Here is a 21,824-nt window from a genome sequence, read left to right on the forward strand (position 1 = left end):
AAGCATGAGATAAAAGAGTTCTGAGAAAAACAAAACAAACACACACGCACATGTATATATACAGGGTGGGAGGAAACAATGCGAACCAGGTATATGAGCGTTAAAGGGGTGATCATACTGATAAATAATTTGAAAATAAATAAATCTATATCTCGCGCTGTTGTCTTTTTATCAGCGGCTGAACTTAGACCATTAGGTCGCTTCCCGGGTGAATTCAAATGGACTTGGTTAGGCGCTGTTGCAAAATCTGAACGTGGCTTAGAACTGGCTTGAGAGTATCGATCGAAGAAAATAAGGTCCGCCCTGAGAGGGATTGAAACACGGGTCTCCGAGCTGACAGGATCGCGCCACAGGAATTGCGCAACTGTGACACCGGGTGAAACCCACCGTCTGTTTGTGTTTAATGCCGATTTCTGTTTAATGCAAATCTTACTGAATAGCAGTCGAAGAGAACAACACACATTTTTCATTGTTAATAATAATCCTACTTGCTTTACGTCCCACTAACTACTTTTACGGTTTTCGGAGACGCCGAGGTGCCGGAATTCCTTTTCGCAGGAGTTCTTTTACGTGCCAGTAAATCTGCCCCGACACGAGGCTGACATATTTGAGCACCTTGAAATATCACCGGAATGAGCCAGGATCGAACCTGCGAAGTTGGGGTGAGAAAGCCAGCGCCTCAACCGTCTGAGCCACTCAGTCCGGCATTTTTTTCATTGTTAGCACAGAGCATGGAGGGAAAGATGACACAAACAACAACATAGTACTAACCCCATTACCAGAGATATTACTAGAGAAAATCCGCACACACGCACTACAGGGAGATGTTGACCACTACCTCCCAAACTTATTACATGATGAATGGCAAAATCACTTGTACGTAGTTTTCTCGTATTTAAGTTTGTTGTTCGTGAAAATATTACAGAAGGGGAATGACTTCGTTTAAATGTATAGATCATGATATTTTGAGACCATGTAAGCAAATGAGCTTAAATAATCAAATCCTGTGACTGTAAGATTTGAGATCAACAGATACACTGGAGGAAAAACATACCTAAACACCATGAAATACGGAACGTAGAATACAGAAATGTTGGCAATACATTTGTCGAGGTAACATATTTAGTCTAATTGATTAAAGGTACAAGACTACAGGTTAACATCCGCGCGAGAAAAGCCATCGCAAATGTGCCATGCTGGTCCATTAATAACCGGTGTAATCGCCTGACTGTTGAATGCAGGCATGCAAACGAGCATGCAATGTGTCGTAAAGGTGCCGGATGTCAGCTTGTGGGATGGAGTTCCATGCCTGTTGCACTTGGTCGGTCAATACAGGGACGGTAATGCCGGTTGTGGATAACGCTGCAGTTGTCGTCCAATGATGTCGCATACGTGCTCGATTGGGGACAGATCGGGGGATCGAGCAGGCCAAGGCAACATGTCGACACTCTATAGAGCACGTTGAGTAACAACAGCGACATGGAGGCGTGTACTACCATGTTGGAAAACACCCCCGGGAATGCTGTTCATGAATAGTAGCACAACAGGACGATCGCTAGAGGACGTCAAGGTGTGTGGGATAAACACGAGAGTGCTTCTGCTGTCATAGGATTGTTCACCAGACCAGAACCCCCGGTGTAGGTCCAGTGTGTTGGCGCCGCAGGCAGGTGGAATATAGGAGCTGACCTGGCCTCCTTCTAACCAACACACGGCCATCACTGGCACAAGGGCAGAACCGGCTTTCATTGGAAAACACAACGGACCTCCACTCCATCCTCCAACGAGCTCTCGCTTGACACCACTGAAGTCGCAGACGGCGGTGGTTTGGGGTAAGTGGAATGCACGCCGCAGGGCGCCTGGCTAGCGTCTGTCCTTCAAGTAACCGATTTCGAACGGTTCGTTGCGTCACTGTGGTGCCAGCTGCCGCTCGAATTGCTGCTGCAGACGCAGTCCGCTGAGCCACAGCCATACGCTGAATTCGGCGGCCCTCCCTTTCGATGGTGCCACGAGAACGTCTGGAGACGGCCTTCTTGCGAGCGTACCTCCTCGTGACCACTGCTGCCAGCACGCATGCACAGTGGAGACATTCTGCCAAGTCGTTCTACAATAGCGCGGAAGGAAAATCCACCTTCACGTACCCCTATTGTACGGCCTCGTTTAACCGCAGTGAGCTGTTGATACTGGCCTCTTCGTCATCGTAAAGGCATTTTTCACGCACTCACAGCCAGTCCGTCCAATCTCAGAGGTAAGTAATGCTCTCGCACAGTACAGTTCGTATTTAAAGCAAACTTAATGTGCAACGTCATGGGGCCGCTACCGGCGCCACGCTAATGCGATTTGCGGTAAATTTGAACGAACGTCATCTTTCAGATGTATAAACACGCCTACTAACTTTCGCTAATCTAGCACAATCCCTTCTTGGTGTTTGGATACTTTCTTCCGATATTGTATATGCGAAATTAACCACGGACATGTGACATTTCAGACAAAACGAACTCACATGCATGGACCAGACTCCACACAGTATCCGCCTTGATAAGAAGCAATAGACACTGACTTATAAGTTACCAGTGGAGTTACTTATCCTTCGCACAGTTTCTTGATTATAATAAAAAATAAAATTACACCTTGTTGGGTTCTTAAAATTTGCAGAGGAACACCGTGAGAAGATACCCATAATTTCCTTCTCTTTTGTAGTTTCCTTTTATTTCATAGTCCCCCTTGCTACCGAAGGAATATGAACGCTACTGAACGGGATACAAATAATTATTATAACAGCTCATGCGCTATCAACGCTATCAAGTGGCATAAAAATGACTATCTTAGCAGCATATGACCTACCACTCCGAAACATTACCCACTTTTCATTGTTGCAATTCATCACATTTACCCCTTTTCACGAATATTACTTATCGGTTTGGTGGTTCCGAGATATCGTGACGAGGGAAAGAGTAAGTGAGTGAGTGAGAGGTATCTCAAAGTGAGTTACCCACTTGCAAAACATGCTACGTCATTGTAGACAGAAAGTCTGAAAATTAAGTAAAACGTATTTCAGGTCTTATACTGATGACATATATGTGATTCCTGGTGTACGATGTTCTAAAACGAACTCACAAGCATGAACCATAATCGGTGAGATATCCACCTTTTTGAAATTTCAAGTAGTTCCAGTAACTTTCCATTTAGGAAGATTTGCACACACTCCAAACTGTTTGGACATAACGTAGGCTATGAGATACGTTTTAAGGGCTTATGTTACCCTGTGGAAAGGAGACAGTGGAACTAACAGTGCCTCGAAATATAGCATCATGTATCCTAATAAAACCTGAAGTACAAAACTCTCGTTATATCTGTACCTAATTTCTGCAATAATTTCTATCACAAGCAGAGTTCTGGTGGGCATAAACACGTTTTGAAAATGGACTATTTAGTTTATGTTTGTACTGGGTGGCACCTCTGCCCCTTGATCTAGTTCTACGGAGCCCGCTGCTTTTACTACAATTCTGAAAATCGTCGGCCCTTCTCCCTAATTCGGGAATTTTAACACATGTATGTATGGTTACGGGATAGAAGACAGCAGGAATAATGTGCACCACTATTAATTCGTCATGGGTACTCAGAATGAACCCGTAAAATACGTTGGCGTACGATACAACAGGAAGTCCACACACAGACCAGTAACAGGTGTTTAATACGCTGGAAACTGCCCGCTATATCCCAAGCATCTCATTTGTTCACGTGGCAGGGGTCTGGTCAGAGATATGATAATGGACAGGGCACGAGAGTATGGAGGTTCTTATGCCTCACAAATATGTTTCTTTTACCGCAAATTACCTCAAATGAGTTTTTTTTTTGCTAGTGATTTACCATCACACTACACATTGAAGGCATTCGGAGACATATGGTTGGATAAAAATCTAGGATCGGGAAGGAAGTGACCATGACCGTCATTAAAGTACAGCCCCAGCATTTGTCTGGTGTGAAAATGGGGCTAGGATGTGGCAAGATCGAGTAAATAGTTTCCACAGGCTGATTTCTGTATGTGGCCCTGAAAAGGGCCGTTGGTATCATGGCGTAGGTTATGATGCTGAGCTGGACGAGAATGAAGTGGTGAGGATCTGTGGCTAGGACACAGGCAACCGATATTCCAATTAGTTATGCCGTACATGTTCCAAGCTTCGTAGGATATATGGAGGGTAAAGTGTGACCCATTGGACCGATAACAACAAGCAACGGTAGGTATTTAGCTCCATGAAGTCACCTCCTTCGAGGCATCTTACAACACAACACACACAACACAACACAAATCTTATTCACTCCCTCGTGATGCATTCCAGTGACGAGTATGTGGATATGTTACTTATCCATGGAAAACCTAGTCAAAATGGATACCAGGCACAACGCCTGAATTAGGCATGTCATTTCGGAGTGTAGAAAGACGTCTCTGTATAACTGAGTCCCTGGGAAGAACACGGCCTCTTCAAGATCATCCCGTAATGTCTGCTCACAATGAAGAGGTTGTGTTGGACGCTATTCGGCATACTAGTACACGCCACAGGAGACGAACATTCAGTCGGACGTCTGTTATGCGGATATTGCATACCCATCGATTTCACCCGTACCATCTGCACTTTATTTTTTACAAGTTGCTTTACGCCGCACCAACACAGATAGGTCTTATGGTGACGATGGGACAGGACAGGGTTAGGAGTGAGGAGGAAGCATCCGCGGCCTTAATTAAGGTACAGCCCCAGCATTTGCCTGGTGTGAAAATGGGAAACCACGGAAAACCATTTTCAGGGCTGCCGGTAGTGGGGTTAGAACCCACTCTCTCCCGAATACTGGATACCGGCCGCACTTAAGCGACTGCAGATATCGAGCTCGGTGCCATCTGCACTTACACCAGCTCCTTGGTGAAGATTTCGAAGCCCAACTGGCGTTCTGTCAATGGAATTTGGACACTGATCAGCCCTTTTTTTTTTTGACCATCTTATCTACGAACGACTCGTGGTTCCACAACAATAGAATCTTTAATCACAACAATTTGCGCTACTGGAGTATGGGTACGTCAGGCAGGTTTTCAAGTACTGTTGGGCGTGGACGAATGGTGAGTGAGCATGGTGGGTCCTAACTTTCTTGAGGGCCATCTGACGGGAACAAGCTGTCTGCTGTTTCTCCACGATGAACTCCCACCATTCCTCGAACATGTGCCACTCTTTGACCGCTGCAGGGTGTGGTTTCAACATGATGGGGCTGCACCGCGTGCGGCGGTGTTAGTCCGGAACCATCTCCATGCGACATATCCTGATAAATGGATAGGAAGGGGAGGACATGTCCCCTGGTCCACCAGATCGCCCGATAATGCGCCTCCGGATTTTTCCTGTGGGGCCATGTAAAAAAACTGGTGTATGCACAAGACCCGGCCAACCCTGGCCACCTTAGACGTCTTATAATCGAGGCATGTCGATCCGTTACACCGGAGATGTTGCAACTTGCCAGCCGCTCCTTACAACGCGCGCAACTCCGTATCGACTACGGCGGTCGTCAATTCGAGCAGGTGTTGCGTTAAATGGGTCAAATAAACAAATCAGGCCGTGGAAACTATTAAGTATGCAACCTTACCACATCCCAGTTAACTAGGTGTAAAAAAACTTGCGTGGAATTCGAACCTACTAATCTTCCAGCTCTGCCCACTATCATACTGCGAACTTGCTACCGCCAAGTAAGTTATTGCGAGGCTTGAATATAGCGGGCACTTCTCAGCATATATAACACCAGTTAGGCCTACTGATCTGTGTGTGTGTGTGTGTGTGTGTGTGTGTGTGTGTGTGTGTGTGTGCACTTCCTGTTGTAACGTTCGACCTCTTTGTATCTGTGCTCGTTTTATGGTACCCATAATTATTTTTTCTTTTTTTCTTTCTTAATCAGTTTACCGTCCAGGGTTGATTTTCCCTCGGACTCGGCGAGGGATCCCACCTCTACCGCCTCATGGGCAGTTTCCTGGAGCGTGAGACTTTTGGTCGGGGATGAAACTTGGGAGGAGGAGCAGTATCTCGCCCAGCTCACCTCACATGCTATGCTGAACAGGGGCCTTTGTGGGGGATCAGAAGATTGGAAGGGATAGACATGGAAGAGGGAAGGAAGCGGTTGTGGCCTTAAGTTAGGTGCTATCCCGGCATTTGCCTGGAGGAGAAGTGGGAAGCCATGGAAAACTACTTTCAAGGATGGCTGAGGGGGGAATCGAACCGCCCTTTACTCAGTTGACCTCCCGAGGCTGAATGGACCCCGCTCCGACCCTCCTACCATGCTTCAAATTTCGTGGCAGAGCCGGGAATCGAACTCGGGTCTCTGGGGGTGGCAGCTAATCACACTAACTACTACACTAACTACACCATAATGAATGAACAATGAAAATCACGATTCTTGCTGACTTCTAGCACGGATGATTTCGAGAATTGCAGTAAAAGCGACGGGTTGCATGAAACTGGATCGCTAGGGTTGGGCGAGCTGAGCGAGCAACCCGGTACACAGCCCTAGCAACCACTGTATGTTATAGTTGTTTTTTGTTGATATTGCTGTTTGTTTCCTGTAGATGGCATTACAATCTTGGGGCGGCATTGACTGTTAGCTCAATGAAATTAATGTATTGAATATGTTCATTTTATCATATAGGCTGTACTACAAAAGTGTCAAAGGGATGTCAAAATGTGCTTTTTTTTATCAGAAAAAAGAAGTGACGGTTTTACACAATATGAAAATTCTAATATAGTAGGTACATGCTGCATTGTGCATCGACCAGTCCTTACTTCTCAAAGGAAATCTACTGAGGGATTCATTTGGACAGCAGGTGGAGTCACTAGCAAGTCACCTGAAAGATATGGGATACTTAAAAAATCCTGCGCATTGGGAATAGATCCTAGGTACTTCTGGCCGTGAAGTCAACATCTTACTCGACGTTCCATCACGGTTTAAATGAAAAGATTTTAATTCATTTTGCTTGGATCCGTAGCTAGGAAAGGAGTTCAAAGACTTCAAATAAGATACACTTTCAATACTGCCATACTGAGAGGGGGAAAACTCGAGATTAGTACATTAGTATGAGCCACATGCTATACAACATTATTGTTTCTGCTCTCCATCGGTGACTAGACTATCTGTTGACTTTCATCGCGCATTTTATTCTGTTCTTTAGGAGAAATGATGCTTTATTTCGAGCCTCAAGACACCTGGGAACAGATCCTAGGTACTTCCGGCCGTGAGGCTAACATCTTACCCGATGTTAATAATGATGTTATTTGCTTTACATCCCACTAACTAACTTTTTAACGATTTTCGGAGACACCGAGGTGCCAGAATTTATTCCCGCAGGAGTTCAATTACGTGCCGGTGAATCTACCGACACGAGGCTGACGTATTTTTAGCATCTTCAAATACCACCGGACTGAGACAGGATCACTTACCCGATGTTCCGTCACGGTTTAAATGAAAATATCTTAATCGAATTTGTTTGGATCCATAACTAGGAAATCAGCTCAATAAAATTAATGTAATGAATATGTAAATTTTATCATATAGGCTGTACTACGAAAGTGTCAAAGAGATGCATACTGAATTTCATCGAAAATTTCATTCTTGTTTAGGGGAAATGGTGCTTTATTTCGTGCTTCAAGACACATTTATTGGTTCAGACTCGTATTAATTACTCCATTTTAGACTATCCGAGGCGCAAGTGCGTGTTCAGTTCACTTGAAAGGACGCGAGGTCGATTCCACTTCTGGAGAAGCACATGGTCCTGGAGTTCACTCAGCTTGCATCAGAAATGAGTAGCGCGTTAATTCCTGGGGGCAGTCAGATATAGTGTTAAATGCCCTATCCCACTCAGTGCCGTGGTTTCAATACATGATCCTTTTAGTTTAAATTTAACCCCCTAGCCAGCAAGTGTTAAAAATACATTTTGTATTTTGCAAGTGCCACATTTTAACTTCCTTATTTTAAAAAAATGTCTCCGCAATGTGGAAACTAGCGGCAAACCCAGGAAATATAAATAATGCCTAAGTACTTTTTAAAATGTTACTTCATAAATTTTGTATGCAGTAATTTCAAAAAGACAAATGCCTTATTAAATATACTCTTAACACATGCAAAATACTTTTAAGCAGTGAGGGAATAATTTAAAGGTATTTCTTCAAAGGCAACTATTACATTCCTTCAATCTATGCCTTCTCATTTTCTTCATGCAATTTTGTTTCCAAGAAACGTAATTACTCATGTATAAGTAGTCTCCAACATGTAATATATTGCCTAAATATAAAATAGCTAATGGAAGAAGGAGGAAGGAGACAGCGTATTTTAAAATACATCACATCAGTTGAATATTAAGTTGTCAAAGAGTAACGCAGCTTGACCTTAACCTCATCTGCCCTTTGAACTAATGGTAGTCTGTTCACACTTCGAAGTGAAGTTTCTTATCTCCATCCTTGTTTTTTAAAGGTACCAACCCACATCTCTTCTCGTTGAGTTATACACATTAGGTACATTGGTCATGTTACACAATATTAATATTTCGATGAAGTGTTAGAAGTGTATATAAATTGAGTGTGAAAGGTGGGAGCGGTTTGGGTCCAAAATGCTTTGCAGTGCTATTTTGTGCTGTGTAGCAATATATAAGAGAGAGTCTGGCATGTTGCCGGGACAAACTAACACTACACCTGACTCTAAGGTGTGGCCCTGGTGTTAAAAGTCTTGACTCATTACTTCACCAACAGACAAGTTCCCTCCCAACACAGTAGCTTATCAGCGTCTGAAATCAATCTCGTCCTTCCATCAATCTGACTCGCCGAAAGGAATTGATTCAACGTGCATTTGTTATTCCTTAAATCTCTAGCAGATTGTAATCTAGTGTCGGAGGTGTCGTGCGTATGTGCTTGTGTGTATTCTGGGGCTTAACCAATGGCCAAATATCTCAAGGCTACAGGCTTGTAATCTATATTTCACGAGATCACCTCCTTACCCGCCAATCCTTTCTCACAAGCAGGAGTGCAGTGACAAGCAACAACGTTTGCTAAGCGAGTTAACATTTAATGAAGGGTCAGATTTCGCACATTGTAACATATCACACTGTTCGAAACCAAACCCTGCTTAGATTTTCTGCAGATTCTTCGACAGATCATGATGATGATGATGATGATTATTATTATTATTATTATTATTATTATTATTATTATTATTATTATTATTATTATTATTATTATTATTATTATTATTATTGTTGTTGTTTCGTTTCGGCCAACTAAGGACAACGTCATTTCAACTATTCCTTTCAGCTTTAATGTTGCTCCAGTATTCCGTCATTCGTATACGGTGTTGCTCCTTTCGCTCTTTCGTCCATGCCTTTCCAGTTTTCAGCTTCGGCTTTAGTTGGAAACTCTGATGTTCTTGGATATTTTTCTTAAGTGGATCACGCTCCTGGATATCTTCAAATGAGATCCTAATCTCCTGCAGATCTTTCTGTACCCCATTGAGCCATGCCCTTTTTGCCTTTTTCTCTTGGAGGAAGGTAAAAATGCGGTTGGTTAACTGTGTTGACTTCATTCGGGCCATGTGTCCTAAACAAGTAATCCTCCTTTTCCGCATCACGTCGGTTATTTTCTTCATATGCTAGTACAACTCCTGGTTGTGCCGTCACTTAAACTCGCTATCGTTTTTGACTGGACCCAAGATTTTCCTCAAAATCTTCCTTTCCTTCGCCTCCAGTTTCTCCATCATGCCTTTTTTTTGTTCATGGCGAGACATTCCACTGCATATAGAGCCTCCGGCTGGATGACAGTACAATAGTGTTTGATTTTTGCATTCGGAGATATAGATCTTTTGTTATAGACAAATTTAGTCAGACGGGAAGCCATTTCAATTTTATTAATGCGTGATGCAAAGGCTTCTTTTCCGGACAAGTTAGGTTCTATCCATTCACCAAGATACTTAAATTGTTCAACCCGCTTGACTTCTACATGAGTCCCTTCTAGCTTACTTGGCGCCAGTTTGATGTTTGTAATGAATTTTGTTTCCTCAAAGGAGTTCCAAAGGTCCGCCTTTGCAGCTTGTGTTTGAAGCTAATTTATCTGCTTCGTGGCCACATCCAAGGAATCAGCGAAAACCTCAAGATCGTCTGCTAATGCTAGACAGTCAATTGAAAGGTTCTTGTTCTTATTCCTGTTCTAGTCTGACTATGTGACGTACCCACTTTGCCCACAGATGTATGACAAATTTATAACGTGGCGGGTCACTTTAATATTAAAATAAATAAATGATATGTCATGGTTTCTCCAGAAACGGTATCCCAAGGGCGCCAGTCTTCAAGCTTATGGCTTGAAAACAAAAGTAGATAATTAATAATAATAATAATAAATAAAAAATACGTAATGAGACTCAAAAAACTCCCAGGGGTGAGGTGAACGGAACACAAATCATTAAGTACACTAACTTGGAATTTAAGGATCATTAATAATCATTTCATAAAATACAAATTAAAACAGCTATTTATTAAGATGAAAAACGTGACGTAACGGCGTATTAACGAAATCTGAACTTACGGAAGCAAAAGAAAAACTGAATGAAATTAACTTTAAGAAAATGAACTGTTGCGCGAAGACTTGCAGTAACTTATGCCATAAGCTCACCAAATGTAGACTCTGTTGTCTTGAAGCTGAAGATGGGTGGATCTCTCGTACAGGCTGCCTCATCTGTTGTTGGATTCCAGTCCTACATCCACATTTCCTGTCTTTAACACTTCCTATTGTACTCCTTACATATAGTCGTAATGAGTCCTAATTTTAAGTGCAAAACCACCATGGGTTATGTTCATGGAGAGAATACACTTGTATTCTTCCGAATTACGGAACAGTAGCGTAGCTAAATTCATAATAAAAGCTCTCCTCCCCTATACCAGTCAGAACCGGTCTCCCGTTGACTACCTCTCGTCATTGAGGTAACAAGTCCCAATGAGAGTAACTTTTGAGTAGAATATACTCAGATGCGAAGTGAACTAAGTTAAAATCTTCTCCGATGTGTAGACGTAGAATCGTAGTAAGAGTATCTTCCAAGCGTGAGAATCAGAATCAGAATGTCCGAATCTCTGAATCTGAATGTGAGTCTGAATGAGAATGTTAGTGTCCTCTCCATTTTTTTTCTTCGGGGGGGGGGGCGAAGCCCGCTCCCCCCGCGTGACCATCGACTCAATCTACATGGCCTCCGACATGCTATTATTTCTAAGAAGAAGAAAGAGATAGCAGGGAGGAGTGGGAGGTGATACAAGGAGTATCTGCCGGTTTCCGAGTCAGACTCGCTACCACGGCAAGAGTTTGTGTTTGGTATATGGTGTTGAAGTATGGTATTGAAGGGTCAGGGAAAAACCACATAGGCAGAAAGAAGAAAGAGCCTACATGTAAAACCTGACATCTTGTGATAGCACATGCAAGGATGTGGGCTGGATAAAGTCCAGAGGTTGTGTTAGTTAGGAATAGGTGTCATGCAATCATAACCATTTCCTTGCAGTTTTTGTTATTATGGGGATCAGTCCTTCTTGTCACTGCCGGGTCGGCTCGGGTCTGCTAGCGTCTGGGCTTTGGGCCACAGGTTCGTCCCATTGTCCAGCTGCCAGCAGTCCCTGGTGCCAAGTCTCCTTTTGGAGAGGGGGGAATTAGAGCCAAGCCTTGCATGCAAGGGGCTATCTTCTTCCTCCTGTCGGCGGTGTAGTTTGAACACACTTGTCACTGCAGATCTAAAACTAAGATTATTAATAACATATGTATATACAAGTTCTCATTGGAGTGCCGGCTGTTTGCCTGCTCTCATGTCCAGCGTTCAACCTAGATAGGAAAGAGATAACTTATTAGACAGATAGATATTAGTGCTGTTTATAGGGTGCGGGCTGGTGTTCCGCTCCCATGTCTCTGTAGGGGGGGCGGGGGTGGATTGATACGTCCTTGGCCGTCTGGCTGCGTTGCCGTCGTCTTCTTAGGTTGTACTTTTTGTCAATCTTCCTCGCCTGGTCCCTGGGTCTAGGACAGCTGAAACATATTTACATATTTACATATTTACATAGGTGTCTGCAGTGTGTGGGTGTATGTGGTATATAGGTGTCAGCTTGGCGGGAGTGGGTTGGCTATCGGCCCCCCGCCCACCCAACCCTGTGGCTGAACAGAATGTGCTTCGGTGTAGGATACTTTTTGTACAGATCAACGTCGTAGCGTCCGATCCCGCTTATTAACGGGTTGATCTTATTACTCCATGACTTTCTGTACATCTTTAGTGTCTGTTTACGTATTTGGTGCCTTATTGAGCTGACTTTCGCAATACTGCGTAGTTGGCGTATTGGCGTGTCGAAAGGGAGTCTGGTCGCTGCTCGTAGGCATTTATTTTGTATTAATTCCAGCTTATCCAGGTTCGTCATTGCAGTGAACCCCCACGCTGGGGCTGCGTACATGATTATTGGTCTGATTAAGGCCTTATACATGTTTATGGCTACTTCCGTGTTAATACTGGACTTTTTGTTCAGTATAGGATATAGCTGGTTAAGTCGTATGTATGCTTTTCTTTGAATATCATTGATGTGGTATAGCATGGTGAGCTTTCTGTCTAGGACTACTCCTAGGTATTTGACTTTGGTCCTCTCCAGCGCTTGTCGGTGGTATATATCGGTTCAAAAGTCTCCTTCCATCATCCATATCACATGGTCCAGTAAGATTCGAGGTCTCATCCCTTCTCCGATGTATAGCTGTGCATCCATCACGTTGCTTCATTACGTTCATTCACATAGGCTGAACTTTCCCGCTGAAATATAGCGTCCCCAAGCATCGTTTGAAAAGTGGGTGTTAATAATGTATCAACTGTCTCTTCATGAGGTGGAGAGGGTAAGTTCTCTCGTAATCTAGATGACGTACTTTTCCTGGAACTGGGCTGAAATTAGCCTGCTGACTCTGGTCACCTCACAACGGCTATTGGAAAATTTACTGCAAGTTATAAATATGCGTGATGTTGAAATACTTTACCCAATAATTTGTTCGTTCAGAATACGTTATAGCCGCGATACAAAGAAATGAAATGATGATTGAAATGGATGATAAAAACCCTATATATATATACATATTAATTTTAAAATGACCTATCAGTGATTAAATATATACATCTTATCAATTAAATATATAGTTCAATAATTAAAAATGTACAGTGATGTCCCAAACATCACAACTACGCTTCCGAATTCTTCATAACTCATTTCTCTGCGCCATTCACGGATCACTTTCTCAAGAACGCAGTTGAACAACAGAGGTGAGAGATCATCTCCCTGTCTAGCTCTTGTGCGTGTTTCAAAGGAATTATTATTATTACTATTATTATTATTATTATTATTATTATTATTATTATTATTATTATTATTATTATTATTACGGCCCCGCCGGTGTAGGGGTAGCGTGCCTGTCTCTTACCCGGATCTGAGGGCTGGTTCGAGGTCCACTCAGCCTATGTGATTACAATTAAGGAGCTATCTGACTGTGAGATGGCGGCCCCGTTTTAGAAAACCAAGAATAACGGCCGAGAGGATTCGCCGTGCTGACCACACGACACCTCATAATCTGCAGGCCTTCGGGCTGAGCAGCGGTAACTTAGTAGGACAAGGCCTTTCGAGTCTGTTGCTCCATGTGGATTATTATTATTATTATTATTATTATTATTATTATTATTATTATTATTATTATTATTATAACGGGAAACTACCTCGCTCCTCATTTCCCTAGTACGCCTCTTCAGTGATGCATAGGCCATCTATGACAGCTCATTATTATTATTATTATTATTATTATTATTATTATTATTATTATTATTATTATTATTATTATTGTTGTTGTTGTTGTTGTTGTTGTTGTTGCTATTGATCTTACGTCGCACCGGCTCAGACAGGTCTTGTAGTAATGATGGGATATATCAGGGCTAGGACTGGGATTTAAAACAAGCACTTGCCTGGTGTGAAAACTGGAAACCACGGACAGCCATCTTCACTGCTACGTGACCTGAATCGCTCTAATTAAAATGAATTTTCCTTCTAATTGTACGGTTTGAAGCGATGAAATTGACAGCCAGTATTTATTTATTTATTTACTGTATTTGAAAGTATCGTGATGCAAGAGTGGTTTGTGTGCCTTTTACCCGAAGGCCCTGGGTCGATTCCCGACGAGTTCAAGTATTTTAAGTCCGGACTGAGTGCTGGAACGTGGTTCACACAGATCCGTAAGAACAATGGAGGGGCTGTCTTATATTAGGGGCAGCGGGCCCAGTCACGAAAGACAAGCGATAAGACTGAGGATATTGTCAGGCTGACCACGTGGCACTCTCGTATCTGCATGGCATCTGGTGAGCAGCATCGTAGACTAGGGCCCTTAATGAACTGTTGAACCATGGGTTTATTATAATTTATGCAATGATAATCACAATAGCACTATGATTTGATATATTCACAACCTGCATCTTATATCTCAAGTCACTTTTATTACCGTAATTTATTTATTCACATTTAATTACTTTAGTTTAATTAATTAATTTATTTATTTATTTATATTTTATCGTTGTGAAATGTGCCCTCTTAATTCTCTCATTTAATCATGTTACGTTACTGCCTCAGTTCTCTTTCTCGGTGTCAGGAAAATAAAACGTCAAAGTCCGGCACCTTGTCTGGAAGGTCAGCATAGGCCTGGGGATATTACCTGCATTTGGTAAATTCATCTAACTCGAGGGCTGGGTGTTCGTAATCGTCTTCATTTACCTACAACACATCACCGTACCAATCATGACAGAAATACGTGATATTGAATGTATCCTTCCTCTTAGATTTGGTTTCAGGAAGGGCAGCCATCCGTAAAACTGGACTTAGTTCCCATTAGTGTCGATCCAAGAAAAATTGTGAAAAGGCCAGGAAAGGAAGAAAACAGAAAAAGAAAACGCCAATAACATGTAAGAAAAGGTAAATGTAATAACTTTTAACTGTTTTCTCCTAACCATTTTTCGTGGATTTATTTTATATTGTTCAGGTAGCGACTAGTTTCGCTTGATGACAAACCTATTATATTACAGCTACCTAGTCCCTCTTGCAGCCAAGAGTACATCTTTGGGTGGGTTATATTATTTACGATTAATCTTTCTAGATACAGTATCATTTGGTGACACATGCTGTAGGAACGAAGATACGAGTAGTGTAGTAGGCGTATATCTGGCATGTCCCAGTACTGCTGTGCTAGCGACCAGTATCTGCTCAAGGGGAGCTGCAAGGGATTCCAGTCTAACAATGAATACAGATAAGGCAGCTTTCAATGAATATGATTCACTCGATCACCAATGTGAGACGAAAGGATGGCGTGTGAGAAAGTATTTGGATACGATATGAAAGAGCACAAGTCTTCTTTTTATACACATACCATACAAACAGTGATAAGCACAATACGAGTATGATTTGAAAGTACAGTCACAAACTGCTTTCTATAACTCAGGTCACATGCTTTCGAAATAATATATCTGAAAAAGTTTCAGTAAACCTGAGAGGTGACCTACCTAGAACGCCGACAAAGAGGGATTTTGAGCTTCTAGTAAATTTATTCATGAGTTGTTCAAACATTTTCAAAGAATAACATATCCCATTTGAATCTCTAAGTTTTGATAAAAATCAAATGCTGTAAGACTTTCCCGTCCTTGTTGCAGGATCGGGTATTTTTATCGTGGTCTTGGGAGAGAACCTTGGGCGAATACGAGTTGGTGTAAATGTTTTCCGTATCTTCTGTGAGCTTGCATCCGGGAGAGAGTGGGTTCGAATCCCACTGTCCGCAGCGCTGAAGATGGTTTTCCGTGGTTTCCCATTTTCACACCAGGCAAATGCTGGGGCTGTACCTTAATAAAGACCACGGCCACTTCCTTCCAACTCCTAAGCCTTTCCTATCCCATCGTCACCATAAAACCTATCTGTGTCGGTGCGACGTAAAGCCACGAGCAAAAAAAAAAAAAACCCAGCAAATTCTATGTGGAGGGATGTCTTCAGTATTATGTATTTCTGTGGTGGTTGGTAGCGTGGTGAGTGGTGAGTTGAATATTGATGAAGAGATGTGTATTAAGATGACGATAAGCATTCAGTCCCCGAAACATAGGAACCTACCTTACGTATTTATAATCTCCGGCCCGGTCAGGAATCGAATTCGTGGCTCGCAGTACGCTCATCATTCACCCAAGCCATAAAAATGTTTTCAGTATATTTTCTATATACGACATGTAGAGTGTGTAGAATGTCGCTCACTGGCATGAACACAACGAATGATTCGGTCACTGGCTTCTCACCGAGGTGGCCGCGGTTCGAATATCTGCCAACTAATATGGTGTGTTTGAAATAGAATGTCACCTTCCTGTTGTTCGAATTACACGTAGAATGGAGGACCTGTTGCTCTCATTACTGAGTCAAGTAAAACTTCAAGCTGGCTTAATGAGTCCAACTGCAATAATTTTGATTAGGCTACAATAAGAGCCCGCAATCTGAAATAAGTACTATTTTCCGCTGTTGAAAAGGGAGAACCATCGAGAGTCGTCAAAAACACAGACCTTCCTTTTTCAGTAGGAGGTGTGAAATTAAGTTCTCGGCTGCGGAAATGAGTGCACAACAAGGAAAACAACATCCGTGGGGGTATTTTCACTTCTGATGAGTTCCTAGAACTTGTGCAAGGAGCCCTTATCATTTGAATGCTGCGGCTCTTATGTGCGGTTCTTATCAATTACAGTTGCTTCAAGGTTTTCTTTTCTTTGTCGGGAGAGTGATTCAGCTTGACAAAGAGCTCTTTCATCTGAAAGAATTTGCAAGTCTCTTCACGATAAGGTTGTTGCCTTAAGAATGTTTAGATGTAAGGCAAAACAAACGAACGAGTGGATTACTTACACAGACGCAATGCATCATAAAGTCTCGTGTCAGAAAGGATACGCTTGTCTTCGCAAAGAATTGATAACAGTAGTTTTGCGATCTTTCGACTGATGTAAAAGTTGATTGGATTATATTTTTTTTTCATTTCAGGGAAATATACCGAATTTCACTACGTTTCGACAAATAATTGACTACCTTACCCGAGAACTAACAATCGGTTGTTACCTAGCCGTCATCAGCAACTGAAAATGGGCTTAATTCTTTCAGTTATCATCATCATCATCACTATATACTGTCCGGCTCCATGACTAATTGGTTAGCGTGCTGGACTTTGGCCACAGGGGTCCCGGGTTTGATTCCCGGCAGGGTCGGGAATTTTAACCATCATTGGTTAATTCCGCTGGCACTGGGGCTGGGTGTGTGTCGTCTTCATCATCATTTCATCCTCATCACGACGCGCAGGTCGCCTACGGGAGCCAAATCAAAAGACCTGCATCTGGAGAGCCGAACTTGTCCTTGGGCACTCCCGGCACTAAAAACCATACGCCATTTCATTTATCACTATATACTGAACGTCAACCGAGCTTGTGGCTACGTGGTTTGGGTCAAGTAGCCATCAGCTTGTATTTGGGAAATAGTAGGTTGGAAATTCACTGTCTGCAGCCCAGAAGATGGTTTTCCGTGGTTTTTCATTTTCACACGAGGAAAATGCCGGGGCTGTGCCTTAATTAAGGACACGGCAGCTTCCTTCTCAATCCTAGCCCTTTCCTATCCCATCCTCGCTATAAGACCTATCTGTGTCGGTGAGACGTAAAGTCAAAATAAATAAATAAATAAATAAATAAATAAATAAATAAATAAATAAATAAATAAATAAATAAATAAATAAATAAATAAATAAATAAATCAACGCGAAAGTTATTTTCATGTATATCTCAGAAGTTTGTACATAACAGAGGGATAGGGTGAAGTTAATAAGCAACATGTCGATTTAAGGTTGTAAGTAAGGATTAGGGAATTAAGGACACGGCAGCTTCCTTCTCAATCCTAGCCCTTTCCTATCCCATCCTCGCTATAAGACCTATCTGTGTCGGTGAGACGTAAAGTCAAAATAAATAAATAAATAAATAAATAAATAAATAAATAAATAAATAAATAAATAAATAAATAAATCAACGCGAAAGTTATTTTCATGTATATCTCAGAAGTTTGTACATAACAGAGGAATAGGGTGAAGTTAATAAGCAACATATCGATTTAAGGTTGTAAGTAAGGATTAGCCTCGATGACGATGTTAAGAGGCAAAAGGAGTTAGGCCGTTGGCTATGGAGAATAAGAGAAGCAGCAGAAGACCTGGGAATCATGGAAAACCTCGTACCAGTATTGAACTATTTCAAAATAAGAAGCGATGAGAGAGGAAGAGGTGAATACGAGCTGAGGTGGTGATGGTGGTCTCTTGTTTTAAGAGGTACTACAGCTAGTGTAGTTAACACTAAGAAGAAGGAACGGTTGCGACCTTTCGAAGAATGAAGGTATTGGTAAAATGGGACCAGTAGGGCATAAAAATAAATTACGTTCTGGGCCTCGTAAATCAAATACTGTCAGGATCAGAAGAGAACAAGTGTTGGCCAAGGAAGGAAATATGAAAGCGAGGTGCCTGGCAGAAGTAAGGGGAATCAATGTTAGTCTCAGCTATAGGCACCTTGGTCACTATACCTCACTCTTAAGTGCTCCTGGAAGTCATCTTTTCTTCGTCGCCTCTTAGGACAGGCAGGAAGTTCCGTGGATGTATTCTACTCTCAGACAAACTGGGGTTTACCAGCTGAAGGTTGATGAGTAAGGGGCGGATTTTAAGGACCTAAAAATATTTGAGATATGCAAGCAAATATGACTCATGATCGAAAAAGGAAAAAAATAAAAAGTAACCATTATCCTGCGGAGATCGTTACAGAATTCTGATCTGTTTTCTGATGGAGCAGTAGCTGCACATGAGGCCCTTTCAAAAAGCAAACGCGGTCAATTCTCTGCCGCGGAAGATTTTAAGCTCTTCTGATGTTTACAGTAGTTGTAGTACAATATCGTTGGACATTAAAACGTTTCCGAGCACTTAAGTTCACTTCACACAGTTTACAATATACAATAACATCATCACAACCAAAATTCTCCTCTCCAAATTCCTTAACAAATTGTCTTAATTTCACACTCTCTGAACACTTCGGTTTAGGCATGTTGAAACTACACGGAAGGTGTGGTCTCAAAACAACAAGCCGGACAGTCCTCTATTTTCTACGAAACACAAATACTAGTTTAATAGCTACATACGCACCCCAGGATGCCTTTGTCCTCGGTATTGTCAATCACTTTGTGCTTTTTACTGGGTTACCCGTGGAGCAGAAAGAGGTTAAAGAAGGTGCCGGGGTGAATGGGTCTATCTACAATATCAAGAATTGAATTAAAACTTTAACAAAGGTTACATTTTTTCATTATAAAAAACAAACTTAACAAATTTCCACAAGGAAAAAATAACAATTAGGTAGCCTACAATGCCAAACCAGAAACCAGATTAGGAAAAATCCAAGATTCAGAACCTTAACACTTTGGGCTTTAAGCCCCTAGTTTTATAATTCTTGAGCTCCCTGTTCAGATTTACAATGTTAAAAAAGAACAACTTTAGTAAAGGGCAGAAATCTCCTAATTTACGGAGCACTAGCTCCCTAAATACAGTATCTGGCCTTCCAGAGGCACTCTTTACAGTTACAAAACTTGAAAAAGAGCTAACAGGCTCTCCGTTTTCTTTCAGCATCCTTGAGGCAACATCAAAAAATCTTACACTCTCTGGCCTTCCACGACCCAACTTACAATTTGAAACAGGGGTATCTTGTACCCAACCTATAAGGCTTTTGCGGAAAAAAACAGGTTAAGTAAAAGGCCCGAAACACAAACTAAATGGAGGCGTATACTTGCACTCCTAGAAATGAACACTATAACAACCTAAGGGGCTCTAGGCCGATGAAACAGGGGCTATTCCCAAACAACTGAGGTGACTCGTATAGAAATTACATTAACACATTACAGGCAGGAAAACCGTTACAAAACTAAGTCACCTCAAACCAAGATGAAGGAGAGCTCGAGAGGGTTCGCCTACATCACTCTCTATCCCCGATTTAAAGTTAAAAATTTTATGAAATTTGAAATTTTTACATTAGCCGGAAGAAAGTTACATTTCAGAAAAGTTGTTACATACTAAAGAGTCGGACCTTTCCCTCGGGTTAAACTGCGCAGTTAGAAAGAAGGAATGAAGTTATGTGGCCATTACCTTGTAGATGTTCAGTTGACCGATGAAAGAGGCCGCCCGCCTGCTGCTTTGACAGACTCACTCAGTAAGATGACGATCAATTGGCCAAGGAACGTGAAAAGCCGCAGTTTATAAACCCTTAGGGAAGGTTCGAGATCATTCAAGGCTAAACCAGCCACACTCTCTCAATTTTATTGGTTAAATTCAAAAGTAACACTCGAAATCAAACAAGAAGCCTGTGATAGGTGGAAAATTAATTACAGAAATTATTGATTGGCTAGATTCAAAACTGGCGGAAAGAAAAAGGAAATATTGCCGACCTAAAAACAAATGAACATCAATCAGTTACAAAAACCTAGAAATACAAAACTTCTTTAAGTTATAACTTCTTACACTCGTACCAGGGTGCGTGATCATAGTTTTTTTGTAGTGTAATCTGTGGAGAAATGTCCAAACTTCTTGATGTATAGCACACAAAACTAGGAGAAATTCAGTCAGTTTAGGAAACTTTACAATATCAAAATTACATCATATTTCTGTGGTGATATCTTCTGAGTAAAGTTCTAAGTTGGTGTAGTTTCATTTTCACTGTTTTACCAATCGAGTAGATCATTTATTCGCTGAATTTGAATGCGCGGCTTTGGGGTGTACCTCCCGGTACAGTGCTCTTCATTAGGAATTTCCTAGAAGATCCCTTGTTCTATTCCTCTTACCTGCTATCTGCCCATTCCCGTATACAGAGTAATATTCAGTTCACGAATAGACTCCTTAACTATTACAGCAAGATTCCGTCGCTAAATAGCTTGCTACAAAAATTCACTCAGTATGAAAATCCTTAGAATATGACAGGAAATATGCCTTTAGTGCGCGTCAAGCAGAAATATGGACAATATCTTAAATTTGTCCAAAATATGACTTTTCAAGCAAAAATATGACATGACATTAAAATCCGCCCCTTAGTAATGAGCATGATTCCTGCTGGGCGACCAAACACCTAGACGCAGCCTTGAACATTTTCTTTTTTAATATTTGTTTGATAATATTTTGATAAGGCAGGGCTAGGACTAGGTAGGAAGCGACCGTGGCCTTAATTGAGGTGCATCCACAGCATTTGCTTGGTGGGAAATTGGAAAAATGGAAAACCATATTCTTTTCTTGCCTATTTAGTAACAATTATCGTGATTTCATTGAATGCATTTTTAGTAAACACACTTTTGCTCCTCATTTGAAGCAGTTATGCCCTCCTCTGAACCATATCGATTAGTCAATGAAGTGACAGAAAAAAAACCAGTAGCGACCCATAGATCCGAGAGTCGACATTGCTCTACTGAAGTAGCCGAGGCAGACAACCAACGATGGAACGGTAAGTCAAGGCTTCAGTAGGATTTTTACACCACTTAACGTTGAACACAAGTTTGTGGCGCAAATTACTTCGTTTGCAGGACGATATGTAACCTTATCACAGTTGCCCTCAGCTTCATTACAATTTGGTGTATTTCTGAAGTGAAAGAGGTCGGTTGGCGGATGCAGAGTGGGGCTCAGCCCACAAGTGGTCACGGCTGGCCCGTGGTCCGACAGCTCTGCCCTCGG

The sequence above is a fragment of the Anabrus simplex genome, chromosome 1 (assembly GCF_040414725.1).
Source record: "Anabrus simplex isolate iqAnaSimp1 chromosome 1, ASM4041472v1, whole genome shotgun sequence".
Classification (NCBI taxonomy): domain Eukaryota; kingdom Metazoa; phylum Arthropoda; class Insecta; order Orthoptera; family Tettigoniidae; genus Anabrus; species Anabrus simplex.